We start from the raw sequence: 9,546 nt of genomic DNA on the forward strand, positions 1-9,546 counted from the left end.
AGAAAACAACTCATACAATGTTCGGATGATACATTATTTCGGTATTTGATGGTGAAATTTGTATTTAATTTTTATTTATTTTTGGTTTGGTTTTGAGTTTATTTTGAAAGATACCAAATATATGGATAAATGGTGCATTTTGTTTGAAGGATTTATTTTTTGATTTTCCATCTTTTTTATTCATACATATTTTTACAAATTGAGTTCATTTCATATGTTCTTACATATCTTTTTATACATTTGACATTTATTATATCCTTTATATTCATACTCATTTCTCACATGTTTTGTATGGTTATTGTTTTTTATTAAGGTAAAAACAGGTTTTGAAGGGGCCCTGAAACCCTTTACAATAGGATCTTAAAAGATAAAAGCATTAAGAAACCAAAAGGAACAAACCAACGAAAAGCCAGCAAAAACCAGAGAAAACAGGCTAAAGCCCCAAAAAACCAGCAAAAACCAGCCAGACTCGAAAGAAGAAGCTAATTAATATTTTTCAGGGCATTAGCCAAGGTATTGCTAATCCCATACAGGTCTTTGATATTTTCCCTAAGATTAGGGATATCCTTGGCAGAAGCAGTCGCAACTTTCTTGACACTTGCCCTGGTTCTCTTTGCAGCTCCACCTGGAGTAGCTTCACCACTACCAATCTCGATAGTATCTTCATCCATGTCAAGGTCCACCACCGGTTTAGGAGAGCTGGAATTATCGAGGACCTTAGCAATATCCTCAAGGTTTTTAGTGACAGCAGATAGGATATTCGGGATAATGCCCAGCACATTTTTCATCGTCGCATTCCATTCGGGATATGGTTATTGTTATTATGTGGTATTTAAAAATATTCATTTGGATACTAATTCATATTCACACAATATCTTAAAATTGTTCGACTTCCTAGCACTTCAAGGAGCATTCATTATAAGAGTTTTTCTAATTAGAGCTTAAAAAGAATATGTTTATACCAAAATATGCATCCTAAGACATTTGCACATTTTCTTATTGTGATCTAGCATTTTCCATAGTCATAAATTCAACTACTACAAGGGGTTGAAAGATAAGAACTTGACCCTAACAATTTGATAGTTTTGCTAAGGTATATATAAATATTGTTAGCCCTTGACAATTGACTAAGAGAAGACTTTGAGACAATCTAAAGAAAAATAGTATGCAATTTATTAGATCATATATGTGGGCTAGAGAATAAATGTGTGCCCTCAATAATTGGTGTAGAAAATTGTCACAACCTTGTATAGAATTTAAGGTGCATATCGAGTGAGTATACCTATTACTCCATATCAGAATATCAAAATTTGCACTACATAATTATACATCCAAATTGATCATGGAGCTAAGTGCATTCCCCCTTTAAATTTACTTTCTTAAAGTAGCATTAGTTTTTCAATTATCATTCCATAGTTTTGACTTCTTTAATCTAGATTAAATATGTTATGTATTCATTTATTTGATTAGCTTAGATTTGTGTGATAAAAAATGTGTGCAAATATAAAAGACTGAAAAGCAAGCTAATTAATCAAGCAAACACAAGACATCATACACCTCAAGATTAGAACAATAAAATCAAAAGCATAATTAAAAGGATAAAACAATGCAAACCAAAATCCAACTTTGATTTGATAGTTCCTCGATTTTATATGTGCTCAATGATGTCTTTGAATGCTTGATATTGCTCCATGATATCTGATGCAAGGATGATTGATGAAAATGATGTATGAGATGGGTGGTGATTTCAACAGAGTAACGATATGGATGTGCGAAAAGTGGATCATTTTGGCATTATGACAATATGATGTATGGAAAGTGGATGATTTTTGAAAAAGAGGGGGGGATTGAATAGGAAAGGGAGGAAAAGGAGAGGATTGTGGAAATGTTACACTTGTCCTCAAGGAAGACAAGTGGCAGTTCAAAGGAGGCCACGTGGAAGAAGATACACTCAAGAGGGAAGACAAGTGTCCCAAAGGAGGGACACATGTGACATGCGTCCTCAAGGACACATATCTTTTTGGAGAGTAATTATTCAAAAATGGGGAATATCTTTTATTTAAAATAAAAGATATTTGGGAATGTGCACACATGTGGGAGAGGAGATGGTTAAGATAAGGTTGGTTGAGGGGATAGGGTTCGTTAGAACTCAAAGAGTTAGATTGGAGGTTAGATTAGGGGAGGGGTTACAAGGGTAGTTAAAAGTAGGAGACATGTGACATATTTGAATTAATTAAATTCAAATGAGGGAGGAATTAATTAATAAGATAGAGGAAAAGACAATGAATTAAATAAAATAAAGTGAATTTATTTTATTTAATAGAAGAATGACTAAAAGGGGATTTAATTAATTAACAAGGTTAATCAATTAATAGGCTAAGGTCATGGCATATTTAATTTAATTAAATTAGCCAACGAGGGAAGGGAATGCTAATTAATTAAATAATATGTAATTATTTAATTTAAAAGCGATCAGGATAGCAAAATTTAATTTATTTGATTTATCAAATTTTAGGTGTCTACATTTTTCCCATCTTCGTGGTGGCACTGGAATAGCATCGGTGTGAAGACACTAGCAATTCAGAGAAAAATAAGCAAGAAAATGCCCCGGGCGGACGAAGGAGTGGCCAAGGATGCCCCCTGGAGAGGGTGCATGGGGAAAAAGGGTCTGGGTGGTGTCTCAAAAGAAACAATGCCTTAGCGGACGAGGATAGAAGACAAGAATCAGAGGGGAAAGAGGAGCGAAGAGGCAAATGTGGTGAAGATGGAGGGAGCATCATAGAGCGTGAGCACCCGCGAAACTGGATGCCATGTAGCAAACACTTATTTTGATTTAGCATTGTATGTGTGTCACCAAGGTATGAAGAACCAGGGTGTGATTTCACAGCCAATGCATTGACTAACACATATAAACAAACACGCAAGTTATTCTAGCACCACATAGAGTTACAGAGACCCTGCAAGAAACGATGCTAGACTAACCACAAGTAGAAGATATGCCCTAATGTAACATGAGATAGGTGAGACCTCATGAGGGTACAATAAGGAATACATCCAAAAGACATGCCAAGTAAAAAGAAAAAGCAACAAGATCACATCTCAAGCCTTGTTATTCCCAACGCACCATGATATAAAAGATCGTGGCGACAAGGAGGAAACAGGACCTGAGGAGCTTAAAAAGATTAAAAAAAGATTAAAAAAAATCAAAGCCAACACAAGTGTCTCAGATATATTTTGCCAAAGGATGACTGATTGGATGAGGATCGATGGTGTCTGACTTGAGGAAGGATACATCCTGTGTAAATTGATGATTGGATAAAAAATTGATGATGATGCGATGACAAAAGGTACCCAATATGATCATGATGACAAGGATGCTCAAAGATGATTATTGAAGAACTAGTTGATAGGATAATCTTGATGGACATGACTGACGCAAAGGATGAAACCTAAGGACACATATGTACAGGTGACCCTAAATGGAGGCACATGACTAACGATATGTACAAGACATTATGTACAATATGTACAAGAGCTATGGATGATGGAAGAAGACCTAGGGACAAGCAGGATGTTGCACCAATCAAGATGAAAAACTACGAGAGATTGATGATCGATGGGGTGTTGTTGATGTGGGAACGATATATCCCGAAACAACATAAGGATTGGGAAGGATGCATCTCTCGATGATGATTGGATTGATTCTTGACCTTGGATAGCTATGAAATATGTATAAGATTCGCACAAACTGAAGGATTGCAAGGAGTGGATGGATTGTGTGGGGGTAGCCTTGAGCTAGATACCAATAACAAGGGATGCAAGAGGCGATGGAATGATATGAGAGGAGGATGAAATGATGGATAATAGGATGAAAAGGATTTTGATATGCAAGTAATGTGGATGTGGTTGGGAGATGAAAGGGTGAGGGACGAAGGGATGGAGGAACTAGGAAATAGGGATAGGTGGATGGATCAGGTTACAGATGAAGGGATGGAGGAATTGGGAGATAAGGATTGGTGGATGGATCAAGTTACAAATGAAGAGATGGAGGAACTGGGAGATAAGGATTGGTGGATGGATCAATTTATGGATGAAGGGATGGAGGAACTGGGAGATAAGGATTGGGGGATGGATGGATATGATAAGGTAACTAACAAAGGGATGGGAAGTTGAGGGAAGTGGATGGAAGATAGGGTGATGGATGGATACAGACTATGAAGGTATTCGAAAGGATTACATGGAATGGAGGAAGGATGGGTGGATAGACAGGTGAATGGAGGAAAAGTGTGATAGGGAAATGAAGGCCAAGAGGTGTCCAAAGCATGTATACATAGTGGCTTCTTGTTCTATCAAGATCCAAAGGAGGATGGAGGAAGTTAAATGGATTAAATATGATGGGTATGGTAGGAAGATGAGATAGAGGAGGTGATGGATGGATGGATAGAAGAACTTTCCCCCAAGTGCAGAGAGAAAAAGGATGAGGGGAATTATGCATGACTCATGTTTTCCAGTTTTCATCATGGTACTTGTCCAAGGCATCTATTTGCCAAGTTTTCACCATTGGACGAATTTTTCTCTTTACTTTTTTTTTTCTTATTTTTGGGAGGAAATTTATGGGTGGAGATGGATGAGGATAAATAAATTTGTAGGATAGGTGATAAGGGAGATGGATGGAGAACTCAAGAATCAAGTTCCATATCAAATTAATAGGAGCCCATTTGGAGTGATCACTGGGTGTTGGTACAACTTTATTATGAATGAGTGGATTATGCAAAGGCTTAAATTAGATGGCTTTGATGGGGAATGTATATGGTGTAAGGGATATAGTAGTGGCAAGTGTTTAGATGGAATGAGGGAGAGTGAGTGTGATGGGGGGATGTTGTTAGGACCAACATTGGCACATGTTGGTGGGGATGTGGGATGAGTGGAGGGGAGATGGAAGTAGCATGTGGATATGGTGAAGGAATTATGATAGGAAGCTTTGGGACATAGGGACCCAAAATAGATTTAGGAGATGGAGGGGGAGAAGGTTTAGCAAGTGGACTAGCAACTTGGGATGCCATTGCAAGTTTTTATTTTTGACGTATTGCTTATTTTTGCTTTAGGATCCACATTGTTTTTGTTTTTGCTTTAGTGGGCCTTTGTAGCTTTTGAGATTCATTGCATTTTTGCATCAAATTTTGCATTCTTGGAGCATGCCTTTTTTAGTGGACATGATCATTTTTATATTGTCGTGGATATGTAGCTTTATGCATTTTTTATTTGGCATCCAAATTTCTGCTAGTAACCTTGGAAGGAGTGTGCAAAGTTGTAGGAGATTAAGGGAATATGGATGAAGTGATGTATGTAGGATGTAGGATGGAATGTGGAGATATGTGCCTTTGTTGATCCTGATTAGGAATGAAAGGAGTAGGAAGTTTATGATGGATGATTGTGATATAGGATCTATGCATGGGGGGATGAGTAGGGAAAGATGGAGGATGGGATTTTGGGATATAAGGGCCCAAAATGAATTTAGCATGTGGGCGATATATGAAGGTAGATTTTGGAATATAGGGACCCAAAATGGATTTAGAGGATGAAGGAGGAAGATGGGTGGTTGTTTTAGCTTTATATGATGGAGGAGGGGGGATGGCGATAAATGATTTGGAGGAACGGTGGGGAAATGCAATGGTGTGTTTGGAAGCATACTTGGATTTTGCATTAGTTGTACCAACCTTTTTGGATGAAGTGCCTTGAGATATGTAACCAAGACCATGAGATCTTGGATGTGCTTTATCATGTATGGGCTCCAAAGTACCTTGCTCGTGTAGGCCCAAGCCTTTTCCTTGATAGTTCATTTTTTTGAGCATTTTATCTAAAGTAGAATTCTTGTTCACAAGGCAACAAGATGCGAGTCCTTTGTTAGATGGAGGAGAATGGGTGGTGTATATGATATCTTCTTTTGTTGTGAGTGAACTACCATGGATGAATGTAAGCGAACCAATGGGATAGAGTGATGGTGGTGGGATGGTTTGGTTTGGAGGAGATGAAGGATCAAGAAGTGAAGTAGATGGGACAAGAGGATCTTGAATTGGAAGAGGGGATGATAAGGTCTCTTGATATGGAGTAGATGAGATGGTAGGATATTGATTTAGATGGAGGGATGATAAGGGATCTTGAAATGGTAGAGGCAAAATGGTAGGATCTTGATTTGGATCAATAAACTTTTCAACATGCTCTGGAACAAGATCTTGGAATGATGGGATCGGTGTGGATAGTGTGACAAGATTTGAATGGGTAGACTCTTCAAATGGAATGGATGGAATGATGGAAGGTTCCATGACTGGGGTGGGTGAATTGGATGGAGGGATGGGAGATTCATCGACTAGGGTAGAAGGAGTGGATGGGAGGATGAGAGATTATTCAGCTGGGATAGATGGACTAGATGGAAGGATGGGAGGTTCATCAACTTGGGTAGACAGAATAGATGGAAGTATGGGAGGCCCCTCGATTGGGGTAAATGGAGCAACTGGTGGAAGGATGAGAGCTTCCTCAATTGGGGTAAATAGAGTGAATGGTGGAAGGATGGGAAGTTCATTGAATTGAGTTTGGATGATGGTAGGAGTAGGTGACAAGGATTGTGGTTGGATGGTCTCAATGGATGGGAGGTTTTTTATGGTGTTAAGATGTGGGAGATAAATGATAGTCGTGGGAGTTGGAAGTGAAGTTGATGGATTGGAGGAGGGAATGGATGGTGGAGGATTGTGGTAGGATGAAGTGGATGGTGGTATATTGAGGTAGGATGAGGTAGAAGATGGTGGACTGAGATAGGATGAAGTGGATGAAGGTACTTTGGGATAGGATGAAATGGAAGATGGTAGAGGATTGAGATAAGATGAGGGATTCTAACTAGTGCTATTTAGCAATTGATGAATGTTCATCACAACAATGGATGAAAATGGTTCTTTGAGATAAATGAATCACGGTTGTGAAATAACAAGTTGCGATATCACTTGAGGTTGGTACTAGAGGGCACTAGCAACTTGTGATACTGATTAGACAGGTGGAGGCACAGATGATAATGGCATTGTGTAATTCATGCCCCCAATCATAGCTTGTGTGATAGATGATGGCGGATTAGGATTAGATGGAGGATTTAGGTAGGATGGAGGATTATGATTGGATGGAGAAGTGAGATAGGATGGAGGATTAGGATGGGATGGAGTGAGATAGGATGGGGCATTAGGATTATGGATTGTATAATAAATTTGGCGATAATGAGATGGTGGGTTTGGGTTATGGATGTCAGTGGTTGTGTTGTGAGGAAAAGATGGAGGTTGGGATAATACCATGGAAGAAGATGGAGGTATGGATGTTGCATATGAGGGATACATGGAGGTGATATATGAGGGAGTTGTGGGCAAAAGACATGATGGATTTCCCTTGTTAAAGTTTTGATAAGGGTTATGAGTGGATGCACATGGAGGAATGGTAGAGTAGCTAGGATGAACAATTATATTTTGGTATCTAGAACTTGGTGCAAGCTGTATACAGGAAAATGTGGTGATCAAAACAAATAAATTGAGATCAAATGACCTACATACCAATGAGACTCTTAGTGCAAGTATAAACTAATTTAAACTAGTTTAACTTCCTAAGGGGTGTCCCATTGTTCTCTATCTCACAAGATCCCTAAAGTCAATGTTTTGCTCTCAAATCATTGAGAAAATGACTTAGGAATGACAACTCCAAGAACAAGTGATATTGTGATCTGTATGCATGAATGCATTCTAAGATCTATATGATATGTTGAAAGCTATGATGATTAAGATAAGATCAAGATAGTGATATGATAAATATATTGCTAAATTATACTAACATGATATACTAGCATGGATATATTATTGATATGAAAATGCTTCTAAATGCTATGATGATATTCTAACAAAGAGAGGCTAAAATGCTTAATACAATTAGATTATAATGTAGATGCATAAAACTCGGAGATGGAGAATGAGGAATGAGAGCTCTATTTATAGGGAAAATAGGGCAATGGAGGATTAAGATTGAATAATCTTAAAAATGGCCAATATTGAAAGTTACTCAATCCATGTTTACAATTTTCACCAATGAAATGGTGACGATTGTCAACAAGAGGTGGCTTGAGAGGAGATACAAGAGGCATTAAATGCCTGAGGAGACATGAAGGTTACCTTAGGAGGTAAGGTTATGGTTAGGTTAGGGTCATCCATTGGATAAAGCTTTTACCCAAGGGGTAAACTCTTGTGCAAGGGTTAATAGGATAACTAGGGTCAAAGCCATGAGTGCTTGATGAGACCTTTGGGTTAGATGAGGGTTAAGTTAGAGAGAAAGTCTCTAACCATGAGGGGAGGTTGAATTAACCATTAATGGTTTGGAAGACTTTGGGGACAAATTTGTAAGAGTCCTTCCAAATTTGGGGGAACTCAACAAGTTAGCTTGTTGAAGAAATAAAGCCTTTAATGCATTTAGAAAATTTTCTTCCAAATTTGAGAAGTGACCTCCTCAAATTTAGGGAAATGACATGATTAGAGGGATTAAAGCTAATTTATTAGGATTAGATGGGTTCTAGAAGAATGTTTAGGAGGTAAGTGGGAAATGTAGGAGAGGGCAAGTGGGAGAAAAATAATTTTAATTAAAATAAAATATTTTATTTCAACAAAAAATAGATGCAACTTGCATAAATACAAGTGGGGGGATTTTTATAAATAAATTAGATTTATTTATATGCAAGGGTCAATTTAATTAAATGTAAATTTAATCTAAAAGGAAGAAAGGGAAATTAATTAAATAAAGTGATTTATTTAATTAAAGGCTAGAAAAGGTTTAGGTGAATTTAATTAAATAAATTGAGTAATTCACTTAATCAAATAGATGAAAATGAAGAAATTAATTAAATAGGATTTAATTAATAGGAGGGATGGGGTTAAAATAAATATTAAATAGTTATTTAAGAAAGTGGTTAGATTTATACATCTACACAAGCTTACTAAGGATGAGGGCATCAAGATTTTCAATCTCATAGTCGTCTTGATCAACCATGCTCTCATCATCATTAGAATGGGATGTTGTGGAAGAAAATGAAGGACTACTGAACTCATTGTAATAAAATTGCAACATGATGATTAGTTGATAAGTTGGAAAGAGATGAAAGATGGAAAAGGATGACAAACTAAAGCTTCAAATAGGACGAATGACAAGCTCGGACTAGGATGGGGAATGACTTTGAGGAAGTTGGAAAGAGGATGAAGTTTCATGTTCAATTTTGGACATTTGACGTTCAATTGATGGCCTAGGAAGAAGGCAATGATGATGCAAATTAGGAGATGAGAGATGATGATGAACGATAATGATGATGCAATAATTGAGATGATGACAACCAAGGTGACAACTCAAAAACTAGGATGATAAAAGGGACAATGCAAATCGAGACCCTAGGAATAAGGCAAATCCGCCAAACTATGAAGCAAACTCGTTGGACAAATTTTGACAGCATAACAAGACAATAAGGATCAAACCCACTGA

Source organism: Cryptomeria japonica, chromosome 7 (assembly GCF_030272615.1).
Source record: "Cryptomeria japonica chromosome 7, Sugi_1.0, whole genome shotgun sequence".
Classification (NCBI taxonomy): Eukaryota; Viridiplantae; Streptophyta; class Pinopsida; order Cupressales; family Cupressaceae; genus Cryptomeria; species Cryptomeria japonica.